At 38.9% G+C, this 26,929-nt stretch overlaps 1 protein-coding gene across 7 annotated transcripts in view; it reads left to right on the forward strand.

Annotated features, from left to right (window-relative positions):
• The window catches only part of LOC122789190 (coiled-coil domain-containing protein 50-like), a 1,862,880-nt gene that overhangs the window by 632 nt on the left and 1,835,319 nt on the right, over positions 1-26,929 (forward strand). For 4 of the 7 annotated variants that reach the window (XM_044056454.1, XM_044056448.1, XM_044056449.1 and 1 more), the window contains exon 2: positions 431-562. The exons of 2 other annotated variants lie outside the window; for them this stretch is intronic. The gene's annotated coding sequence lies outside the window, so the exon portion shown is untranslated. The remainder of the gene's footprint in view (positions 1-430; positions 563-26,929) is intronic. One more of the 7 variants, XM_044056451.1, reaches the window with a different exon arrangement.

Raw genomic sequence — 26,929 nt, forward strand, 5'->3', positions numbered from 1 at the left:
ATAAAAAGTTTGTTGGAAAGAAAGTTGTAGTCCATTCAGTTTAAATGAATTGAAAGAAATTGTGTATTAATCTCTGTAGACTGCTGGTATCAAAATATTTTGAAACTGCTGGAAAGGCTTGTATTTTTTTCAGCAGATGATCCGCAGTTCATAAAATAGTTTGGCACTGTGCCAAAATAACACATTTAAATGGGGTGAGGATGCACTTTTTTCAAAACATAGTTTTTAAGTAGTTGAAATCACTTACTTGTCAACATAAACAGAGTCTTGGAGAGAGTATATTTAGTTCCTAATTGGTGGTGGATTGCTTTAAATGAATGTATCAGTTTTTAGTGTTTTGGAATGATGTGGTAGTGCTATGTTTACATGAAATACATAGTATGCAAAGGTAATTTTTATTTATTTTTTTTAATTTTATTTGCTGCTGTAGTACACTGATTGCAACTGACGATTTGCAGGTCTTCCTTGGGTGAAGTAATTCACAAAGAAAAAAAAGTGGAACAGAGAAGGTAGTAAGCTGTACATATCAAAAACAGAACAGAAAGTAATTAGAACAGAAACTGTAAGTAGCAATTAACATAATACACTGTATACACTTGCATTATGGCATTAATGCTGAAATCAAGCATCTTTATGCAGATGTTATGTTTTTTCATTAGGGAAAGTCAAAGTGATCAGTCGCAAAAGTAACATTTTAAGAATATACTCTTGTCATGAAAGTAAATTTCACTTTTGTGTATCTTGTGGTAATAGAATTTGAAAACAGAAATGCATACACACAAACAAGGATGTGGGAATTTTACCTTGTGATATTTTGTGGTTAAAAGTAAAAGGTGTTTATTAGCGAAGTGAACATTTTGTTAGTGCTGTAACTTAAAAGTTGTTTCATGACTCCTGAGTATGTTTAGCGATGTTTACTTCTGTGACACTTGAAATGCGGCAATTTGCTCATGAATTTCCAGTACTTCTTGCAAAGAAAGATACTGGTCTGTAGAAAACATGGCCAATGGTTTGACTGTTTTAGGAGCTAGCATGGCCTTGTTGTAGAACTTTACCCCCTCAGTCGGACAGTGCAGAAGTAGGTGTGGCTTGTGTGGCTGACATGCCAGATGGCTGTGATATCATATGCAAATTGTGCATGATTGACTGCCATGCAGATTTGACAGTGACATCATGCATACATAGGTTGTTGATTGATGCATATGGAAATCTCCCCTGTACATGTGATTTGTGAAGTTCCTGAGAATGAGAGTCTCCAGACCCAAATGAATTAAATGCTGCAGGTGGTTAAAGTTGAGAGGTATGCATGCCGCATAATTTTGCGTAAGTAAGCAACACGGGAAACCTCGCCCGGACACGGAAAGGACTGACAGATTGATAGCTCTTTCTCGATTCTGTGGGTGGTGGTGCATGGCCGTTCTTAGTTGGTGGAGCGATTTGTCTGGTTAATTCTGATAACAAATCGAGACTCCGCCATGCTAACTAGTTATGTGGCCCCGTGCGGTCGTCTCCAACTTCTTAGAGAGACAAGTGGCTTTCAGCCACACAAGATTGAGCAATAACAGGTCTGTGATGCCCTTAGATGTCCGGGGCTGCACGTGTGCTACACTGAATGGATCAGCGTGTGTCTACCCTTGGCCGACAGGTCTGGGTAATCCGCTGAACCCCATTTGTAGTTGCAAACTGCAAAAAGTGACACAGGAAGCCTTTTCCTCTGTGAAACTTGGTTATCTGATGCCCAATTAATACTCAACCCAAACAAAACTAAACTACTCATCTTCCAACCCACCAAACATACTCAAAACAACTCTCACTTTAACATTACAGCAAAAGACAACACCGCTATATACCCAACTGAACACACCAAATTGCTAGGAGTGGAAATGGACAATAAAGTAAAATTTGACATTCACATATCCATGACCATAAAAAGTCCACAAAAAAATAGGAGCGTTATACAGAAATAAGCAACTTCTCACCAAAGCAGCAAAGATTTCAATAGCAAATTCCCACCTTATCTCCACCTTACTTTATGCCTCTCCAATATATACCAACCTAAGGCGATGTGATCTAAACACGCTAGAGACCTGCTACAACAAAATTGCCAAATTCACCACAGGGGCATAACTGCCTCTCACTTGCTGAACTGGGCTGGCTTGAATTCCCTCACCTCCTTCAATGGTATCAACTCTCACTCGCCCACAAACTAGTAAACCATCCACTAAATGTCCCATCCCTCCGGAATCTACTCCAACCCTATCGCACCACCAGACCACTAAGATCCAGCAACAAAAATCACTTGCAGATCACTAAAGCCAATAACTCTGCTGGTGAAGCACTATTCTCTTGCACCATAGCCAAATTATGGAACTCCCTCCCACCCACAATTACCTCCATACCATCATGCACCCACTTCAAAACTTTACTAAAAGTGCACCTAAAAACATGCTGGCTATGCCCTTGCAACTCCTACTCTTAATATCACCCACCACATCCAACCACTACCTTTCTTTCCACTCCACTAACTACCTTGATTATAGCAAGCTCAGATGCTCATAAGCCTAGTACTTATTATACAACAGGAACTTCTTATTGTAACATTTGTTAATGTCTGTTATGTACTTCACAGATAAAGATTCTAGTTGTCTACTGATGTACTATGTTCTTCATCTGTAAATATGTTGTAAGTAATTGCTATGTTAAATTGTTAATCGCTATGTAATCCAAGGTAACTACTGTCTGTTTATTTTAACTGTGGAGCTTTTCTCCCAGGGCCTCCGCTGAAAATGGACCTACGTCCAGTCGGACACTCCCGGTCAACAAATATAAATAAATAATAACCTTCTGTCCAGTGATAATGTAAGCACACCTCCCCAGTGTTTGGCATGATGTACTGATATTTGACAAATGTAAATGCTCATTGACTGCCCTTCTGCAGTTACTCCCCTCTAATAATATGTAAAAGTTAAAGTGGACATTCTTTTTGGACTAGCCTTTCTGGAAACCCGTGGACCTCATCATTGAAGCTGAGCTTATGATTTGAGAACTGTTTCTCATTAAAGTTATAACATTCTTGTTGTCTAATTCAGATTTGAGTTAGCATTAGGATTAGGGCTAGGGTTAGGCTTGGGGATAACAGTAAACTGACTTACTACAGAAAGTCCAATTTAAAGCCTGTTGCTGTGTACTTGGCTTAAAATAACAAGTACCTTATGCAGGATGCTACTGTTCAGCAAGCATAGTAAGTGGTACAGAAGTATGACCCATAAAGCTTGAGAATGGTACAGTATTATTCAGTATGAATGCATATGGTTTGTGGCTTGTAGAGCATTGTGAGTTTATAGTGGCATTGCTGTATTTAATGCTATTATTATTGCAGCATTATTTAATCGTAGTTCCCCCTCAAGCTAACGTGTCGAATACTCAATGTATATTCAAGAGGCTGGTGAAGACATCACCATGAATATTCATTCCTTCTTCGAACATGTCACCTGATGGTGGGCAGGGTTTAGGTGGGACTTGCTACTGTGCATCCGAGAGGGTACTGTTCTGCAACAGCACTGGTAACTGTAGGCCAGGTCCCCATTATCCATCAGTTGCCTTTGCCTCTGGTGCTTTGACTCCTCACTAAGCTGTTTTACTGTCTGGCACATGGAGCACAGGATTAAAGCTAGGATTTGTCGTCAAGCTTTATCCTGCACTCTGGGTTTGATCCCCTCACTCTGCCTTTGCTGGTGTATGACTAAGCAAGTCACTTAATTAGAAAGAGCTCCTTGACTTTCACAGAACATGAATTTCATCGCATTTGTCACCCAAGTTAATTATATATGGATGGAGATGTGTGTGTGCATGTATGCATATATACTTGCACATATGCAGGTATAATATAAATTGTCTGAGCGTGTCTGATTTTTATATATAAAGTCAATGGTGTAGCTAGGCATACTACTTGTACTCCACATAGCATTTTCTTTTCTGAATATCTCCCAGAAACATTGATGCCTGATCAGACTAGAATATTTCTAGGACTTTCTGAAATAATAATTGAACAAAGAACTGTACATAACTTGTTCAGAAATAGGAATGCTCCTTTAAGAACAGCCTTGGCTAGAGTTATAAGAAACAACTGCTGAATTTATACATACATTTATTAAATGCATAGGGGCAGCAACTGGAGAAATAAGTACAATTTAAATGCAAAGCAGATGGGGGGGTGGGGCAATCATTTGTGATTGAGTACAAAATGAAAATTTCTGGATACACTCCTGATGTATGTAATGTATATGTGTGTATCTGCAGGTATATGTGTGTTTGTATATAAACATACTAGTATATCTATAATATTTGTGTGTGTGTGTCTCTGTGCAGATGTATGAGAGTATACATACCTTATCACCTATTTCCATTTGTTTACTTAGTTAATCTGATGGACCAATGCCCATTTTTAGTTTAGATCAGGAGGAAAAGCCTCACAAATACAGAGCTTGTATACTATAAAATATATTCAAAAAAGTTACATTGATATCAAATTAATTAAAAAAGTATACTTAAGAAATTAAAGTAACACCTTAAGTGGGCTAGAAAGGAGGAGATGTGAATGGGAGTATTTGCTAAAAATTAGAAAGTTTGAATAATTGATCAGATAGAGTATAAAGACCAAAAAGAAGTGAATTAGCAGGTATATCAAGAGTGGAATATGAACAAAGCCAGCTAGAGGATAGGCAGAATTTTAATTTTTAATACATTTGTTATGATTAGGTTCACTTCTTAGGTCAGACGGAATGGAGTTCCAGCATTTGGTAACCTGCTGAACACAGAGAGCCCCCAAAATGCATGCCTGATTTGATCACATTTAATAGTTTTGTTTTTGAGATCTTGGCTTTCTGAGTGAAATGTTTGCTGATAATAGTGGACAGAATGAGATATTTCTTTGGTTTGAGTAATATGTCATGTATTTTTTTTACTGGCAGTTAAAAGACTATGCTTCATTTGGTACAGAATTTGATTCTTTCCACATTCATTTGCCTTCTATGTGACCTTGAGCAAGTCACTTAACCAGACATTGCTTTGGGGCATTTGAGAAATGGAAAACGAAAAAAAAAACACGATATTGCAGATGGATATCCAATAAATCCTTTAATACTTTCCATTGCTCAAATAAAATCAACACTTTTTAACAGTAACATAGGTGCTTTCGTTCACTAAAATAATGAACTTCAGATAAATTAAATACATCCTATAAACATTAAAATATCCCCGTAATAAAAACTATTGGTGATCCAAAAAATGTCACAACCTATTAAATTGGTTAACATAATCACTAATGGGAAGCATCCTAATTGGATAACTAACCAATCTTGTTATTTAACCAATCTTGTTATTTCTCCAAACCTATCCAATTTACATTATTCAGCAAGCGACTGCTCCTCCCATGGATTCCAACTGGGGTAAATTTCTTTTGCTTCATCATATAACACTCATAAAAAACATCATCAAGCCCCTATCATAAACTTTTTACCTAACACTACCCCACACCAATTGGCTGAAATTATTTTCGTGAGATAAAGCTCTTATCTTATTGTTTTTAAGTCTGTTTTTTAAGTGTTGATTTTATTTGAGTAACAGAAATTATTAAAGGATTTATTGGATGTCCATCTTCAGTAATGTAGTTTTTTTCATTTTTGGTTTGTCGTGACTGCACTGGTTTGTGAGGTCTCATTTGAGAAATGGAACAACACTCCTGAGTGGTCTTGTGGACTCTATGCCTAACAACTATAATGCTTATTGTGTACTTCATCTATAATCATTAGATGTTAAGTAGAGCTGTACAATGATGTGTGACATTTGATCCATATTTGTCTATTCTGTTGTATGCTTTCACTTTTAAAGTTTGGTTTTAGGATTGCTGGTAAGGACAGATAATATGCTTTAAAACAAAAGGGAGGAGCAAAGTTCTGGGCTGTGTGCAGCTGTGCTGGTTTACTCTAAAGCTAAATCTTAGTTTGTGGGTTTAGAGGTGACTTACTCAGTTTTTTATCCAAGTACTTTGACATTGGTAACTCTTTCTATAGTTGTATCATTTTTGTGAGGTATGGTATTTCCTGATCCAAACATCAACTTTCTTTTATTAGGATTTGCTATAAGTTATGAATCAGTTAACTATTTCTGTATTTTGAAAGGATTCTTGACTAGTTTGTTTATAGCTGGTCAAGGAAGCTAGCAGAGCATGTATGGGTTTAATCAGTGTATGCTGCACTAGTTATGTATTTGGGAGTAGTTTGTACATGACATATAACAAAAATGTTGAATAGGATTGGTTCAAGCATATATCCTTGTAGAACTTCTAAGTCAAGATATATCTGGGGTCTGTCATCAAAGTAACTTTCAAAACCATTTCTATGATGATGTAGCTGTGATGATGTGAGGTATTGCCAGCTATGCCAGGAGAAGTAGGGCAGTGGATGTGTAATATATGCCAGCATAGCTAGCTGGAGATTTGCAAAGAATTGTATGTCATTTGTGTATCAAATTGGTTTGTACAGATGCTTGTATTGAAAATGTATTTGTAAAGCTGCTTGTGTTAAAAATGTACCAACAGTGGGCCCTGCTGGAAGGAAAAGAAATACATCTGTATGTCAGACTGCATTGTAACTGTTGAAATGAGTATGTTGTAACGGGTCCCCTTTTAATGGTCAACATTTCAAAATGTCGACATTCATATGGCCACGACCATATGATCGACATTTGAAATGTCGACCATGGGGAACCGTCATCATGTGACAGTGCAAAATGGAAAGATTTTCACTTCTGCACTTTAGTGCGATCTCGGAGTTGGTACATTAAAGTTACGGGGGCGTGGGGGGCAGCCCCCCTACTCAACAGCATTAAGGTAAGTTTGTGTTTTGTGGTTTACTTTGAATGGTTGAGATTTCAAATGTCGATCATATGGTCTCAGCCATAAGAAAGTCGACATTATGAAATTTCGGCCATATCAAGTAGACCCGTTGTAACACAGGATACTGGAAGAGAAGAGGTTAATCTCAGTCTAGCTAACTTTGAAAAATAGTTTGAAATTAAATTACCTGTTTTAGGCCATAAAGATTGTATCTTACAATTATGATTGCATCCAGAAATAAAATATCTGTGAAAACCAGGACTAGAATTCTTACTGTATTGTCCTTTAGGGGTGAACTAATTGCTATGCTGGAAAGGTAGAAGTTTTAAAATGGTTTTAAAGCTTCCAGATGGTATAACACATCTCAGTAAAGCTCTGTGCATATGGTAACACCTGTGTGCTAGATTCTGGTTCATTTTCTAGTAAAGGGGGGTAGTGCAGGAACCAGAGTCAGATGACCAGATCTATGTGATGTCATTTTGTAATCCAGCACTGAAATTATGTTTTAATACTAGATGAGACAGAAGTCTCATGGCAATCTGTTTTTGAAACCTGACCAAGAAGTAAGACCACTTGCCCACTTCATCTTGCCTTGCTTTAGTAAGTAACCAGGGAATAGCAATTCTTTAGATCAGTCAGGAAAATATGAGCTTAGTTAACTATTGTTTTTCTGTATCTACATGAATCTTTCAATCAATGTTATGTTTAATATTTTCTGTGACTGAAACTCTGGTGTTTATTGTAAATAGATATTTAGTATTTTCATGTTCTTTTATTAAATATATTTAAACTTTTCATTGTGGCTGGTCTTTCAGAGAATATTTTAACCTTTGAGAGTACTTGTATTTATTTGGTGACACTGTGGCCACTCCTGAAAGTCTTTCTTTCTGCATTGTTCAAACACTACCATTTGTATTAGTATTAATTTTTTTTCAGTATAATTGGGTACCCTTGTAAGAGCATTAGAGTAGCTGGTTGGTGGCAGTGTAACTGCCTTATAGTCTTGGCAAAGTTAGCAGACCTAGTAAATCTGTGCCACCCTTTGCCATGTTTTGTGTGTGTGTGTGTGTGTGTGTGTGTGTGTGTGTGTGTGTGTGTGTCAGCTACTTGGAGCAGGGACACAGAGCGCTAGTTTCACAGAGAGGGTGATGGAGGACTTTGCTTTCAACACTGGGCTGAGGACTCAACTCTACAGCTGTGTTAGTGGTGAGTCTTCTTGGGGGCCTGGGGTGAGAGCTTGGTGTAGACAGCTGCATCTACAAGTACTGTGTGTATATATTTTTGTTCCAAGTGAACGTCCTTCACCGGTGTGTCTGTAGTGAGCATTCAGGCTCCTTGAATTCTGGCCCAGAACAGGGGTGTCACAGTAGCCAAAGTTCATTTTTGCTAATCTGTGCAGCAGAAGGGGGAATGACACTGTACTGAATGCTTTGGAAAGGGCTATGCATATAGAGGCAGTAGATAGAGTCTGGCTTTTGTATTGGTTTATAGCATTGAAAAGTAAATAAGTAAAGCTATTTTCATTGCTGCTAGTTGGATGCTTTGGAAAGGGCTATGCATATAGAGGCAGTAGATAGAGTCTGGCTTTTGTATTGGTTTATAGTATTGAAAAGTAAATAAGTAAAGCTATTTTCATTGCTGCTAGTTGGATTAAGTCTATGTAGGGTAGTTGAGATCAGATTACTCGTTAGATGGTATAAAACTTGTACACATTTCTCTAATATTTTACATAAGGGGTATAAGATGGTAGTGAGTTTTTAGTTTGAGAAGTCATTTTGAGTTCTATTGTGAAGGGGTGTTACATATGACTGTTTGCAAAGTTTTGAAAAATATTGGTCTGAAATTGGTTACACAAAGAAAGTGATCAGGTAACATTGTTGCAGGTTTTAATTTTTGGAGCTGTGTTTTTAATTTGGACAATATTAATAGGATGCGCTTTAAAAATGCTAGCAGATTGTTAAAATGGGTTGGTGTTGAAGGTTTACTTTGCTTTAACTGGCAGTATTTATGAAGCGTTTTTGAGAATATAGCAATGTCTTGTGGTGGGGGCTTGGCAGTGTTTATGAAGTGTTTTTGAGAATATAGCAATGTCTTGTGGTGGGGGCTTGGTACAATGTTTTTTTACCCGGCTTTAGAAGTTTTAATAATATTTCAGTTTTGATTTGGATTAATAGTATCATTTTGTTATAAGTCATGGAAATAGGATTTTTTGTAAAAGGCACTTGGCTTGGTTACTAACTGTAATATAGCTCTATCTAGCTCAAGTCATTTGTAATATTTTCCATTCTCTACAGGATTTATCTCTTGTAGACATTATTTGCTTTCCTTCTAGTCATCCAAGGGGTGGGTGATGGGTTTTGCCTTTGTTCTACTTCTTGCTAAGTCAGTCTATGATGCTTTGTTTACCAGTACTTTTATCAGTTCTAGTTGTTTCTATGATTATTTGCAAGTATCTCTGAATAGGCTGGTTCTGGTTGTTTCTTGTGGTTACAGATTAGGGTTTGGCTATTCTATTCTGACAGCCTTCAGTAGCAGAGTTTGATGTCTGGAATTAGTAGGGATCTGTTATAGCATGTCCTCTAGAATGACAATATTTTTATTAGCTGTTTACGAAGGTATATAAATTTTACCTGTATGAAGAGGTATATAAGAGTTTATAGTTAGTAAATATGACAATTCACAACTATTATTCACCATTTTGATGGCTGCCTGGCGCCATGATACAGAGGAACAGAGTCCTTACTGTGACACAGGTGACTGAGGTCAATTATTGGCCCCCAGCACTGGAAGAACCAGTTAGGAAGAGGCAAAGACTGAATGAGTGTGGCCTTACTCGCCTCTCAAAGAGGGGTGTGGGGACAGATGCAGAAGCTTGGGAAACACATTTGGGAATTTAAATATTCATCAGTGGAGATGCCACCATCATGAAAGGACATTTCTTATGGGAGAAAGCTAGTGGTGGCTACCTTCAATGACGGATCCCTACTCCCTCAGAGATTTTGAAATCCAATAAATTGCCACCATATTGATAAACCATAAACTACTAATTTTCTTTTTAGTATTATAAAAATACTTAGTAAGTGATGTTACTGTGAACTACTCATGTCTAACTGTGTATACAAGAAGGATTTGGAACTAATCATATTTGCTGTTATTAAGTAGTTTTGCTGGTTCACAAAGGGATTATCTTCTCCCAATGTTATTACAGCTCCTTGTCTAACTGGGTTTACTGCTTATGCTTAACATTGACCTGAATTTATGGTTATAACTAGCTCTATTTGCAGTTATGGAAGTGTGATGAAGTTACAATGTGTTGTAATAACTGTGGTTACATTTGTATCTGTGCTTGTGCTACATTTTTATCTGCTCTTTAATTTTGTACTGTCTGCCTTACCACCTTTTCTCTCTCTCTCTCTCTATATATATATATATATATATATATATATATATATATATATATATATAATTACCAGCTCTTGTGTTCCAGTCTATCCCTGCGCTAAACACCTGTACCTACCCAGTTGGATGCCTCTGAACACCTGTGCTAAGGGAATAACTAACAGCTCCCTGACAGACTTTTTTCCTTTGTAAAAGTGAAAGTATGTCTTGATTCAGACAGATATAAATTCCATCCATTTGGTTGTTTAGACTCTCCTAACCTAGTCAAGCCTCACAGGCAGGACAGCCAGCAGCCAACCCCCCCCCTCCCCTCAGCCATATACTTCTGTTATTTTATATAATTCTTACCTCTCCTTATCCTTCTTCCTATATACTCCTGTTCTTCCTCACGACCCCATAACGTGACTAAACTAGGAAGGGACCTCTCTTTGCTATTACCCAACAGCCCACTAAATAGTGTCTCTAGCATAGCTTACTGTATTGCTTTGCCTACCCCATTTCTGTATCCTTTCCTCTTCACTAGCTCTCAGTTCTTCTTGGACTCACTCACCTATCAACTCTCCTTAGTCATATAGTACCCTTGCTCAGTTTCTTCTCCTCTAATCATCCTGCCTTCCTTCCCACTAGACTGTGAGCTTTCTTCTACAGTCCTTCATGTTTAGACTTACCTCTGGATCTTTCTCTCTTCACTGATTGTCTTCCACAACACTTCTGCTCTCTTGGCTCTTCCCGCTCCGTTCGCCCTCCGGGCTCACTCCGCTCCCCTACCCTGCCCCCAATTCCCACCCGCTCCCACTACTCCTACATTTATCCCTCTACTAGACACACCCCCACTTCACAGACTCCAATCAAACATACCTCATCATTAACACCCTCAACCCCTTTGTTATCACTTCACACCCACTCATTACCTAACTTTACTTCTCCTCTACCTCTGACAGTCATTCTTCTTCTTCTCATTTGTGTCAGTAATTTAAACCTTATTACCTCTTTCATCACCCATACCTTAAAAATGTACACATTACTAATTCCTCCACAACTCCAATTACTGATCTGGATCTCTCTCATACCTCCTCTAGCTACAACCTATCTCCTAACTTTATATGAACATCCAATCCACTACTCCCTGACCTTTCCCTCCTTACACACCTCTACACCTATATTCCCTTTATACTCAACCTCCATAAACCTAACTTATAAAGCCAGCTACCAACTAGCCAAATACCACAGACTTGTACATATCAAGTTTAACAATCTCAAAACCAAAAAATCACTAGTTTGCTTCTGGAAGCCTCTCCAGCCCAAACACTTTATACTTATCCATGCCCTATCGGATGGAGACATTCATCCCAACCCTGGCCCTCAACATACCTATTCTCTAGGATACACTAATCAATCCATAACTAGTACCCTCTTACCTACCAAACCAGGCAACTCACTCACTGTAGCTCATGTCAATATACGTAGTATTTGCAACAAAATTCATCAAATCCACGCCCTCTTAGGCAAAGTAAGTCAAATTGGTGGATATCTATCTGAAACATGGCTTAAACCTAACATTAAAGACAATGAAATTACCCCACCTGGGTACAATATTACAACACATGACCGCCTAGCCAAAAAGGGAGGAGGAATGGCTATCCTATATAAAGCTAACCTTCAAATCAGTAATATAAATCTTAACCTACCCCCAGACATTAGTTCTGAAATTATTAGCTTAAAGCTCCTACTCAACCAAAGCAAAGCCATAAATATTATTTGTACATATCTCCCCCCAGGAAATAACATTGACATTCTAGAAAATACCCTTAACTGGCTCTCCTCTAACCTCCCACAAGAGACAATTATCCTAGGTGACGTAAATATTGATTGGAATACCTGTAAAAGCACAAACCCCACCTCCCATATAAACCTATATGGCTTCTCACAACTCATTAACAGCCCTACCAGAACTAATAAAATCAATAATCATGAAACTACCTTAGACTGGATACATACTAATAGCCCACAACATACCTATAAATCTGGTACCCTTCCAGATGATCTAAGTGACCATTCACTAACTTACGTAATTAGACATAGAACAAACCTAAATCTTCCTAATACTTTCCTAACATTACGTTCAAAAAAGCAATTTAACTCAGAACTCTTTCTAGCTGAACTAAAACAATGTAATTGGTCTCCACTAAAACTTCTTCCCCTTAATGAAGCAGTAGAATTCTTCAATTCCACATTCCTATCCATCCTAGACCATCATGCACCTCTACGTACTATTAGAACCAAAGCTAAACCAGCCCCCTGGCTCACCAATGACACTAGGCAAAAAATCATTCTTAGAAATAAATCCTGGGCAAAATGGCGTGCTACTAGGAATCTGACTGACCGCCAAACCTTCAGAGAACTTAGAAACAGTACAAAAAAGGCCATTATGACAGACAAAAAGAAGTATTTTCTCCTATTTCAGCAAACCTCAAATAAGCAACCTAAACCATTCTGGACTAGTATTAACAGTCATCCCCAGGCCAATCTATTACCCCCAACCCACTAGGCCCCAATCCTGAACATCCCTCACAAACAGCTAATGCCTTTAACTCATTATTTACAAGTGCTATCCAAACTCTAGCTAGTCACCTATCCCCCAACACTTCTAACCTGCTTACACCTTCTACTACTCCACCTCCTTCTTTTCATTTTGAACCAATTCCTACCTCCTTCATCTTCTCACTTCTTCATAAACTAAAACCTACCACCCCTTCGGCTGACAGACTCCCTGCTGAGTTCCTTCAAATAGGTGCCAAAGCTATCACATATCCCATCTCTATACTTTTAAATAGATCTATAATTGAAGGAACTGTTCCTTCTATCTGGAAAATATCTCATATTATTCCACTCCACAAAGGTGGGAACTCCAATGACTTCTCTAACTACTGTCCAATAGCACTCCTATCCCCTCTCGCAAAAATATTGGAAAAATGCATACATAAACAACTACTAAACCACCTTCTCCAAAACAACCTACTTGCCTCCTGTCAGCATGGATTCAGACCTTCCCACAGCACCACCACTGCATTGCTCTCCTTCACTAACTCCATTAACTATAACCGCAATAACAATAGACTATCATCTGCACTCTTCATTGACTTATCTAAAGCTTTCGATATGGTCAATCACCAACTTCTTCTGCACATTCTTACTTATCTCTCACTCGATCCTCCTTCCATAACCTGGTTCACATCTTACTTAGATAACCGACAACAAGCAGTTCTCTGGAAAAACTCTCTATCTGATCACCTTCCTATCTCTGTAGGGGTTCCTCAAGGCTCTATCCTAGGCCCCCTACTATTTTCCATTTTTATTAATAACCTTCAAACAGCTATCCCACACACTACCTGCATTCAATATGCTGACGACTCTACAATAATCTGTACAGCCACCTCTCAAACTGAACTCCAGTCTATTACCCAAAAAGCTTTTAACACCGTTGAACAATGGTTCTCTCAATGCTGCCTGCTCCTTAACCCTAAGAAAACTAAACTGCTACTCTTCTTACCAAGCTGAAAGTCTACCCCTATTCATTTCACTCTCACTTCCAACAATGGTACTCTTATCTCTCCGGATCTAACCACTAAGCTATTAGGAATAACTATTGACAACAATCTCAACTTTGATTCTCACATCAACAATACAATAAAATTTGTTAACAAAAAAATAGGTTCGCTATATAGAATTAAACCCTTCCTCACTCCACTAGCTAGGACCACAATAGCTAGAATGCACCTAATATCTACTCTACTCTATGCCTCACCTATATTTACCAATCTCTCTAAAATAACCTCAATAAACTAATAACATCCTATAATAATATTGCTAGATTTGCTACAGGATCCCCCTTCAGAACCCATCACTGCCTGAACCTAAAACAACTAGGATGGCTCGAACTCCCTAACCACCTCAAACTCCAACAGCTTACTATAGTGCACAAGACCCTTTACCAACCTAACAAAACCCCAATACTTACCAGTCTCATTATACCATACAATAACCTGAGACACCTACGCTCTTCATACAAACTTTTGATCAATACTACTAAAACTAACAATGTAGCAGGTTATTCACTGTTCTCCAATGCTGTTGGAAAAATATGGAATAAACTACCCACTGAGATCACATCTCTCACGTCTCTCCCACTGTTTAAAAAGAATCTAAAACTGTATTTCAATAATCACTGGCTATGCTCTTGTACTAACCCAGACTAACCCTGTCTCCTCTTTCTTTTCTCTTTCTCTTTCTCTTTTCATTTCTACTCTCCCTATAACACTAATACCTTTCCCTACTCACCTTAAAGCATTTTTAGCAAACGTTATGTTATATTTATTGTAATTACTATGTATGACGTTACTATGTATGGTTTTACCTGTTTCATGCTACTATAATCATTGTTTAACAATTATATAAACCTGTAATAAATACTGGAGCTTTTCTCCCCGGGCCTCTACTGAAAATGGACATATATCCAGCTAGACTAGCCCGGTCAACAAATGTAAAATAAAAATAAAATAAAAATAAATAAATTTCAAAGGAACAAAATATTGAGTACTGAAATACTCCAGAAATATAAAACAAACCATTAAATAAAAAAAGTATGTATACAAATAATAATAAAAAAGAAATAGAATAAAGTGGGTATCAAGACTGTAATGCAAATTTAAATATACATTACAGTAATAAAAGCACTAAAACCGCAGATGTAAGTACATTAATGGATCATGGCCAGTAAAGGAAGTCCAAGATGAAGAAAACTGAAACCATAAATCCAACAAACGAAAAAACTGGTATTGTAGGAAGGGACAGAAGTAAACAACAAGAAAGAAAACAGCAGTCACCATCATATCTCTCAGTCTAGATTTTTGCCTTGTATTTTTGGTCTATTTCTCATAAAATTTGTGCTTTTTTTTCTGGCAAATCCTTGAGGACCGAAGTGAGTAATGACACATTTAAATTTCAGACTTTGTCCATCGTAAAATGCATGGAAATACAAAATCTACTATTCTAAAATCTTTCTAAGATTATAAGAGCAATATTTAATATGTTTCCTTAATTTTTGGCATTTGTCCCAACTCCCCCATTGTTCATAGCTTTGTCCAGATGTCTCATGCTTGGAGTTTGACAGGTATGGTCCCCATAGCAACAGAAACCAGCCATTGTAATCTAGGAGTCAAATTATATACATACATCCACAAATGCACAACTAGAGTAGGAAGACCTGAGTTAAACATGAACATACTCTACACAGAAATAAAATACAATATACATACAAATTCATATTAAAATAGAAATAAAGCCAAGGTAAATACAATTAGAAATAAAACAAAGTTAAAAAATCCAGCTCCTGTCTGCCTGGGAAGCCATGGTCAACAAACCTCGCTGCTATTCCAGAGACTGTTTACACCTGGAACCCGTAGGCTTTTGGCTGCTGGCAAAGGCTCTTGCCTCCCCCATAGTGCCTTTTTTAGGCAAGGTCTTGAAAGCAACATTACCAACATGAAATTAATCAGAACAAAATAAGGGTCATGCTGTTAAATGCTATGAGCGTAAAACAAAAAGTGCACTCCCTGGAAACACTTCTATCACTAGAAGATGTAGATGTTTGTGTAGTCACAGAAATCTGGTTTAAGGTCTCAGAGGGTACCCCAGCCCTGCAAGGCTACAATGCCTTTCATACCTTTAGACCCCAAAAGGAATGTGTGAAACCCAAAGGACACAGTGTTTTAATCTATATTAGAGATAAATTCACCTTGTGTCTACTTAGACTGGACAACTTCATGGAGGTGGTCCAGGTTATAGCAGGTAATGCTCCCATTCAAGTCCAAGACAGTTATAGATTCCCCCTCAATGGGTCATGACACCCATGAAGCCTACTTAACCAAACCGAAGACAATCCAAATTTTACTGAACACACTGGTTATGGGGGATTTCAGTTATCCCACCATCAACTGGGAAACCTACTCTAGCACAAGTTCCTTGACTTTGTGAATTCAAATGCCCTGGAGCAAATTGTCCATACCCTGATAAGAGGAACAAACATTCTAGATCTAAGCCTCACCAACATGTCAAACAGGTGCACTGCTGCAACTGTTTGGACTCTCATTAGTTAAAACTGACCACAAAATAAATCGGTCACCTTCGAATTGATACTAATACCAGAACTCACAGAGGGTGAAATCAGACTAATAAACGTCACCAAGGCAAACTATACCCTCTTATGTGAAGGTGAAAATGCATTCCAAGCCCTACCCAAGCTGAAAGTGGTAAGTATGTTGAAGCTTACACTAAAGCCCCGTACAATCACTTGCATAAGTGTATAAACTTGGCTGTACCAGATGGAATCAAAGCCAGAGCCCCAAGTAAAATCAAGCTGCAGTGGTAGACTTCCACCATCAACAAACTCTATAATAAATGCAAAAGGTTGCTGTCCAAGAAAACAAAGACAAGGACCCAACAATGGAAAAATGCCCTCCTCAGCCTTAACAGGAAAATAAGACAACATGTCAAATCATCCAAGAGCTCCTTTGAGAGAAACCTAGCAAGTAATGCCAAGGAAAACAATAAGGCCTTTTACAGCTATGTATGTAACCTAAATGGTAGGACCCAAGCATGTGCAGAACTGATGGCCAACAGTATCGCACCTACTGACCCCACAGAGATGGCAAACCTGCTAGTGGATAGGTTTGGTGAAAATTTCACTCCCTTATTCCCTCCTAGCTTTCAACAAACCCCCCCCCAACTTACATTTCTGAAGAGAGGTCCTCAAACCCTGTCCAAGGCAAAGAACATGGCCTGTATGGGACCAGATGATATCCCAGGCTGTCTTCTAAACAGGCTAAAGCATGGACTAGCATCACCACTAAGTACACTTTTCAATCATAGCCTAACCACAGGGTTTGTTCCTGGGGAATGGAGAACAGCTATTCCCCTTCACAAAGGTGGCCTAGCAACAGAGCCGGAGAATTACAGACCCATAAACCTGACCAGCCTCATCTGTCAGGCCATGGAACCTATCATTATGGACCAAATAAATTAAAGACATAGGTGACCTCTAAACCCTATATAGGTGACCTCCAAACCCTGAACCCTATCCAATTCGGCTTCGTAAAGGGCAAATCCCGCTTGTTAAATCTGGTGGATTTCTTTAGAAGTGTGACCAAGGCCACAGATCAGGGTAAATCTATGCACATAGCATACCTCGACTTGGCAAAGGCTTTTGACACTTTCCCACATTCAGGCATTACCAATAAACTTAGCATACTGACTGTAAACTCCTTTGTTGTAAGATGGGTTGCCAACTGGCTCACAAACTGGACACACACTATCAAAATGGGTGACTCCACATCAACCAGCAGACTTGTTACCAGTGGGGTGCTGCAGGGATCAGTGCTGGGCCCCCTACTGTTTGGTATATACTTCTCAGAAATTCAGGTCAAAATTAAAGGGTTGTGGCTGAGCAAGTTTGCAGATGACTGCAAACTAGGTGTAATGATTGCACCCCCAAATGATGTCAGTATACCGGAGGATGGTCTCACACAGACCAACAACTGGTGCATTAGTCACGGTCTCACACTGAATGCAAGGAAATGCAGCATAATTCCCTTCAGCACAAACATTGCCCCTTCACAGTATCAAATCAATAACAGTACCCTAAGTACCCATGAAGTGGTAAGGGACCTGGGATCACAGGTGTCGTTAACTTCGACCACCATGTCTCAACTATTGTAAGGAAACCTTTCCACATGGCTCACTTGATTAGTAAAATCATTGCCTCAAAAGCAAAAGAAGTTATAAACCCCCTGTACTCTGCATTTATCAAGCCCATAATTGAGTATAATGCCCCATTCTGTATATATCGTACTAGGCATATACAGCAATTAGAGAGACCTCAGAGGTTTCTAACAAGAAGTTTGAGGACCTCCAATATGTGCTTTACACAGACTGACTAAAATCCCTGTCACTATATTCCATATTGTATAGACTTCTTAGGGGAGACTTATGCCTGTCCTACAGAGGAACCCAAGACCCAAGCCTAATGAACGTACTGCATAGCCATGAATCAAATGGGTCTAGGGCTACCTATTCCAGGGACTTGAATATGGCCTGTGACTTAAATCTGTCCCTCCAGTATGTCCTATTTATCTCCCAGTGACTGCAGCATTTTTGGAACAGGCTACCAATTCACGTGAAACAGGGCACCTCTATGACACCGTTCAAGAGTAAATTCTTACTGGGGATAGAGCCCATAACCCTCCTGGACATGGGCAGTCATCGCTAAATGCAGAGAACCTCTATAACACTGTTCAAGAGGAATCTGGATGAGTGGATGGGGAACCATAAATTCTTACCTGGGACATCACCCACAACCCTCCTGGACATGGGCAGTCATCACTAAATGCAATCTTGGGTATTGGCTAGTGTCTCTACTGTATTACATTGGGTTGAAACAGCTAGGCTTAAAATGAACTCCAGGTCGATAGCCTAGTAATCTCCTATGAACAAGCATTCCATTAGCTTAACCATCTTAAGAAAATTGATGGGGGTTGGTGGTGGGGGGATAGTTTTACTTCTTATATTTTACAGTTTTTGGGAATTGCCTCCAAAACAATTTCTCTTGTGAATATTTTTAGGGTAAAATAAGCTTATGATCAGCTAAATTGATTGCTGTACAGGGTTAAAGCCCAAGTGCAGATTCTGCACATATACTATGCACTTCAACTTCTGTTTTTCTTCTTTGCATCATCAATGTATTCACTATGTCCATTCATCCACAACCCCTTTTTCCCATTTTTGCACATGGGGTCAGGGTGTCGCATCACCAGTGACAATCATTTAGAGCCAAGGTTTACACCACAGGGTAGCTAGCCCTTCCGCTGTAGGTTTTCTACACCACACACTCACATTCAGACTTACACCTATGTCCAATTTGTATTATCCCCTAATTAATGTAATTTGTATTATCCCCTAATTAATGAAAAAACATTCACCCTCTACATGTTTTCTTTCTGCTTGTATGAGTCCTGGCCATGACCAAAGATGGCTTATCAAGTTGACAAATGGAAGTACCTAATAACTTGGAAAATGATGATAAGGGGAGCATTACCTCTTGCATATGTGTTTACAGTTCTTGGATTTGCCACCAGCATAATTACTTTTGTGAATAATTTTAAGCTGGAATTACCTGGAGAAAGTATACATTTTTGTGAAGCACTCTACTACTGATATGTCTGTCATCATCTGGACTCCTTCGCCTGGCAGAACTCTGGTGTTTTGTCATTTTAGTCCCTGTTTATGAACTGGGTTGTGCAAAAGGACACGATGGTTTGATAGAAATGCCCATTAAATGAATGCCCTGAAAATTTCATACAAAAATTCCATACTGTTAAAAAGTTATAATCCTGTACACCAATCAGTTAGTTAAAATGGACAGAGGATGACTTCTACATTTCAAATGCACTCTAAAACCTTTTAATTATCATCTGTAAACTATCAAATGTAAATGTCAGGCTGCAAAAATACAGATGCCCACTGTATATGTACAGTAAGGCACATTCATGTGCATGTCACAGATAGCACCTCATGCTTTTTGTAACTCAAATTCACAATGAGCACCCAACTCTTTAATTATTTTTGATCTACACGACCATTCCATATAGACAATCTCTACCTTCAAGTACCTAGGACTATGGCTTGGTTAGTCATTAAACCTCCATTTCCACATAGACAGTGAGAGCCAAAGTAAACTCCCTCCTCTTCTGGGCCAAAAAGATGTCTCCTTTTCTAACCTGGCTAGCCAGCACAGCCATTAACAAAGAATTTCTCCTTTCTCAACTTGAATGTGGGCTACTAATTTTTACTTCTACAGCCAAGAAAAACATTGCCATATTGCCACACTCTAGACTATCTCTAACAGCATCTGCCAATTGATTGCAAACTCATCTCAGTGAGCATTATTGTATCACCCTAGAAAAAGACAAATGGCTACTCATAAAACAAAGATCTAACCTACTTTTAGGATCCCAAGTTTACAAACTACTCCAGCTCCACACATTTACTGTCTTTGCAGCTAGACTTCATGAAAAAACCTTCTCATACAAACTGAGACACTAATCACAAGCCATGCCAACTCTCATCACCCCTAGAACCAAACTCCACAGCGATGCACATACTTTCTTCTCTCGGGTGTCTACTCTTTGACAGGATCTCCCCATTGACATTAAGGAAATCAATATGTTCTCCAAATTCGGAATGCAACTCAAAAAGTACTTCTTCATCCAAACCAAATGTGTTTGCTTAAACACAGGATATATCACCTACAGGATATATCACCTAACCTATCTCCTTTCCAAGTCTGTTCTCTCCTTTCTCAACATTCACTGAAGATTGATCCACTTTAGAAACGGATGTATATATTGTACATTTCATATTTCACCTGGACTGAGCCTGAAGTTGGTCAGTGTTGTTCAGTGCACTTTCCAGTAAATAAATTGCTGAGCATATGCTAATATGTGTAGTATGTTCACTCTCTCTTATTTTTTATTTTATTTATTTTACATTTGATTACCGAGATGTTCGACCGGGCCAGTGGCTCTTTTTCAGCAGCGGCCTAGGGAGAAAAGTTCCATTACAATACAAGAAATCGATAACAATCAAGAATACATAACTTTGGTAAATGTAGGTAGTAAATAATTTGTACATAAACAATAAAAATTGAGAGTATAAGTGGAAAAAAAGAAAGCTAACAATAAGCTAGCATGAAATAGCTTGTGCCATCATAGAGAAATGACTGATCAGTTCATCAATATCATGGTTTTGATGGTAAATATTTATGAGATACATGTATGGCATATGTACAAAAATATGTCTGATTGTTGCTAAGCTAGTTTTAGTTATTCTAAACAGTGATAGCTAAGGCAATATTGAGGTGAAGTACAAGAAGGCGGGGAATATGATGAAACTGTAGGAAGCTTGAGACAGGTTGATAAAAATAGGAGCGAGCTCACTGCTCCTGTTTTTATCTACCTATCTCAAGCTTCCTACAGTTTCATCATATTCTTCAAACTTCAGACAATGAAGTGATACCACCTGGGTATAACATAAGATTCCAGGAAGGGAGGTGCGGTAGCTGTACTCTATAAATCTGCACTAAATGTTACTTTTTTTTTTACTCAAATAATTTTTATTTTGTTTTTAAATAAAACAGTAAATTTAGATTATAATTCAGTAATAATGAATAGAACAATAACATTATTTACAATATTTACAAGTGGCCCAAACAAGAGAATTAAAAAAAAAAAAAAAAAAATAATTCAAAGAAGAAAAAAGAGCATTCAGTAAATGAATTCTTATTTCACAAATCAACGGAAGTCTATATCTCTTTGAACTCATATGATGGAGATTGTATCCATTTGTGTTGTTTCAATGAGTGTAAGTATTTTGTTCCAGGGGTTGTCTGTCCACTTTCTGGGAAAAATTATTTCTTCCTTGACTTTTATCTCCTTTTGTGTAGTCTCTTTTAGAAGAAATATAAAGTCTTCAAAACGTGGAAGGGTTGTAGATTTCAATTTCCTTGTGATACACTTTCTGGCTGCAGCCAAAATAGTCCATAAAAGATATTGATCTCTTCTGTTCATAACTACTAATTCATCTACATTCAGGAAAAATAAAGATTTTGTTAAGACAAATGAATCTTTATAAATGGCTTGGAGAAGTTTGCCAATTTCATCCCAATATTTTTTAATGCAATCACTTTTGATGCTATACAACCACCTCAATTTAATAACGCAGATTCTTTCTACCATATTGCAAATTAATAAAAATAGATGTGTATGTGTGTGTGTGTGTATATATATATATATATATATATATATATATATATATATATATATATATATATATATATATATATATATATTATCTGTATGTACATTCCCCCAGGGAACAACATAGCTACACTAGAAGATATCCTCCAGTGGCTGTCTAGTACCTTCCCCCAAGAAACCACAGTTCTCGGAGATTTTAACATAAACTGGAACACCTGTTCCTCAGAATCTCCGACCACTTATGTAAACTTGCATGTGTTCATAGCCACCCCTACCAGGATTGGCAAACCTAATTATAAAGAAAGTATACTAGATTGGATAATAGTCATCCCCAATTGTACATGTCTGGGACCCTCCCTGAAGATCTAAGTGATCACTTTCTTACCTATATAAATAAGCATAAAGCCATTAACCCCTACCAACCCATCCTCAGAACTGTAAGAAATAATAAGAGCGTTAAACTTGCTAAATTCCAAGAGGAACTTAACTCATGCAAATGGTCAGTCTTGAAACACCTGCTCTGAGAGGAAGCTGTTATCAACTTTAATAACAAATTCCGTGGCCATCCTAGATTCTCATACTCCTGTTCACTCCATTAGAACAAAAGCAAAAATTGTGCCGTGGCTTTCTAAAACTCAAAATTAAAAATCACCCACAGAAATAAAGCATGGGCTTTATGGCATACTACTAAAGATCCCCACTGCAGGGCGGCCACGGTGGTGCAGTGGTTAGCATTGCTGCCTCACAGCAAGAGGTTCTCCGGTTCGATCCTCGGCTGGGGTGCCTGAGTCTGCATGTCCTCCCTGTGGTTGCGTGGGTTTCCTCCGGGTGCTCCGGTTTCCTCCCACATCCCAAAGACATGCTGCAGGTGGATTGGACACTCTAAATTGGCCCTAGGTGTGCGTGTGAGTGTGCCTTCTGTGGAAGGTTGGGCGCCGGGCTGGCAACTCGACACCGTAAAACTCCACTGCCATTCAATGTGCGGACAGGTGATCTAACCGGGATAAAGCCGAAAGAAGAAGAAGAAGACTAAAGATCCCCACTGCAAACTAGGAGCCATAGTAGAGTCCCCAAATGATGTGGACCTTCTACAGAAGGGCCTCTCTGAGACAGATGCCTGGTGTCAGAGGCATGGCCTCGAGCTCAATGCCAAAAAGTGCATTGTCATCCCCTTTGGTAAAAACTCTGTAACCATGAGCTACCACATAAACAGCAATCTACTTAATGCAGGTGGACAGTAGTCTCTCCATTGATACTCACATTGCCACAGTAGTCAGGAAATCCTTCTATGTGGGACACTTCATCACAAAAGGGTTCTCATCCAGGAAAACGAGGTCATTGTTCCCCTCTACTCGGCACTCATTAGACCCATTGTAGAGTACAACACCCCTTTTGGAATGTACATCACAAGACCTCTGCAGCAGCTGGAAAGGCCACAGAAGTACCTCACAAAGAGGATTACTGGCCTCAAACAGATGCCCTACACTGACAATCTCAAAAAAACACAGCTTTACTCTGCAGCATATCTCCTACTCTGAGGAGATCTCTGCCTAACATACAAAGCTATGTTAAACTCAGAGCTGTTGGACATGCTACACCTTAAGAAATCCCAATCTCTCCGGGCTACATGCTCTAGGCACCTAAACCTTGTCACCACAATAAACAGGACATGCTAGAGGGATAGATTCCTGTCCCAGAGACTTCCTATACTCTGGAACAAGCTACCCATCTATGTCAAGCAAAGTTCTTCATTAGTACTCTTCAAGAAAAATCTTGATGAGTGGATGGGAAATAGGAAATACACCCCAGGGATCACTTCTGTGGCTCTGCTCGACAGGGGCACAGGAAACTAACTTTCTTGGGTGGCGTAAGCCAGGGAAACTTGTTGGCTAGGCTTACTTAGGCTCTTGGGCCGATAGCCTGTACCTACCTGTGAACATATGAAGATCAAATTAAATATTGGGAGCTAAGGAATGAGACTAAAAAATCCATTTTACTTGACAAAAAAAAAACATACTACTGTAATCTTCAACAAAAAAATCAAAACAACCCTCAGAAGTTTTGGGTAGGTATAAATAAACTATTACATCCAGGACAAACCACCACCCCAACCCCTGCAGCCTCTATTTATAATCCACCTGAGGAAGTTTCAGACACCTTTAATAGTTTCTTCACTGAGACTATCCAAGCCCTAGCTAGCCAACTACCTCCAAGCTGTCCTGGCCCAGAATCCGCCACCCCCGGTACCCAACTCTCCTTTAGCTTCCGACCGGTTGCTACATCACTAATCCTTGCCCTAAAAAATGAAAACCAACTACACTCAGCTGATCTACTCCCCACTGACTATCTACAAAAAGCCGCAGATGCCATAGCATACCCCTTCTCCATACTAATCAATCGTACCATAGCATAAGCCACAATCCCCTCCATCTGGAAAACATCCCATGTGATACCACTCCACAAAGGTGATAGCTCTACTGAACTATCTAATTTCAGACCAATAGCTATATTGTCTCCTCTGTCATGGAAAAATGTATTCATAGACAACTGCTACATCACCTAATTCAGAACAATCTTTTGGCAAACTCTCAGCATGGATTTAGGCCTCACCACAGTACCACCTCAGCCCTCATAGCCTTCTCTAATGACATAAACTGTAACAATAATAAATTTCATCTTCTTGGATCTCACCAAGGCTTTTGATATGGTTGATCACCAGCTACTAATCTACACCCTGAAAACAATTTGCTTGGATACTAAAGCTATTCAATGGTTCCAATCTTATCTAAGTGGCAGACGGCAAGCTGTCCTATGGCAAAATAAACTATCTAAACCTCCTACCCAATACCCTGGGAGTCCCCCTGGGTTCTATACTAGGACCTCTGCTTTTTTCCATCTTCATTAATGACCTCTACACAGTCATTCCTAATGCTAACTGTATTCAATATGCAGACCTGATTCCACTCTGATCTGCTTGGCTACATCCCAGTCAGATCTGTAGACGTCAACCCACGACACTTTTACCATAGTTGAAAACTGGCTTTCTGGTTGTCGTCTGATCTTAAACCCCAATAAAACAAAGTTGCTACTTTTCTCACCTACTCATAGATCCACTGCATTTTCCTTTGCCATAAAATCTAGTAATGGAACCATAATCTCCCCAGACACCTCTATGGAACTTCTAGGTGTTATCATAGATAATAAACTCAAATTTCATATGCATGTCAACCAAACTATCAACACTATAAATAAAAAACTTGGGTCACTTTTTACAAAATGAAACCCTTCCTAACCACATTAGCTAGAACTGCCATTGCACGCTCTCACCTACTCTCGACTCTTCTTTATGCATCCCCTTTACTGACCAACTTAAGCAAATCTGTTCTAAACAAACTGTCTAGTTACTACAATCACATTGGCAGATTTGCCACTGGGCTGCCCTTTAGGACACACCACTGTAACAATCTTGGGTGGTTAGAACTGCCCAGCCTAATTCAGTATAACCAACTTATAGTGGCATATAAAGTTTTTAACCAACCTGACAGTACACCTGCACTTAAAAACATTATAAACCCCTACAGCAATCTCCTACCTCTTCACTCTTCCAATAGGTTGCTAGTTCAAACTGTCAAAACTAATAATTCAGCTGGTGTCTCTGTTTGCCAACTCTGTGGGTAGAACTTGGAACTCTCTCCCCACAGACATCACCTTAGAATCCACCCAGAGTCCATTTAAGAAAAAACTCAAACAGTATTTAAAACTAAGCTGGCTATGTCCTTGTACCAAGCCTGACTAGTTCTGTCATTGTAATGGTGTCTAAAATCTGTACTTCAGCTTGGAGGCATTACAAATCCTAGGTCTTTTACCTTGGGAATTCTTAAACTTTGTGAACTGTATATCTTGATTATATATATATAGAGTAGAGTGTCTGGAGATGGTGTTTAATATGAATCAAGTAAAGTAATCTTTATCTGTATGTACCTTGGAGTTTTTCTCCCCAGGCCTCCGCTGAAAAAGGTCATGTATCCAGTCGGACTATCCCGGTCAACAAATGTAAAATAAAATAAATTCCCTCCTTGTACTTCACCTCACCATTGCCTTTGCTGTCACTGTTTAGGACAAGTAACAAACACTAGGTTCATAGGATGATACTAGGCTATTGGCCCAGAGGCCCTTATCAGCTTAGCCAAGAATTTTGCCCGTGTTCCCTCAAAGTCAGCACCTGTTTCTCCTGTCCAGCAGGGACATAGGTGGGATCCCAGGGGTATATTTTCTGTTTCCCATCCCGTTGTCCAGGTTCCTCTTAAAGAGGGTTAGAGAGGTACTCTGCTTGACATAAAGAGGGAGTCTATTCCACAGATTAGGGAGTCTTTAGGACAGCCCTTCAACAAGTTCTGTTAATGTCACAGACCAGGTTAAGGCCTTGCATGCGGGTTGCGCGAGTGGAGTTTGTCTTATGATTATGCAGCAACTCCAACAAGGCTGGGTCTGAAATGGCCTTGTATGCCAGACACAGGTCCCTCTGAGCAGTCTGTATGAGTCTGAGTAGAGGGACAGGGCTTTTAGCCTATCTGTATAGGATAGGTGTTTGAGACCCTGGATTTTCCTGGTCAGGAAGCTTATTATTTACTGCATTCATATATTTGTATAATAAAAGGATTGCTAATTGTCTATTAATATAACAAGATGGCAGTTTTTGATTTACAGTTAGCATTTTGCCAAACTGTTAATTTCAATGGTTGGGAAATATCTAATCGATTACAGCATT

The sequence above is a fragment of the Protopterus annectens genome, chromosome 14.part0 (assembly GCF_019279795.1).
Source record: "Protopterus annectens isolate FY-2018-M chromosome 14.part0, PAN1.0, whole genome shotgun sequence".
Taxonomy (NCBI): domain Eukaryota; kingdom Metazoa; phylum Chordata; order Ceratodontiformes; family Protopteridae; genus Protopterus; species Protopterus annectens.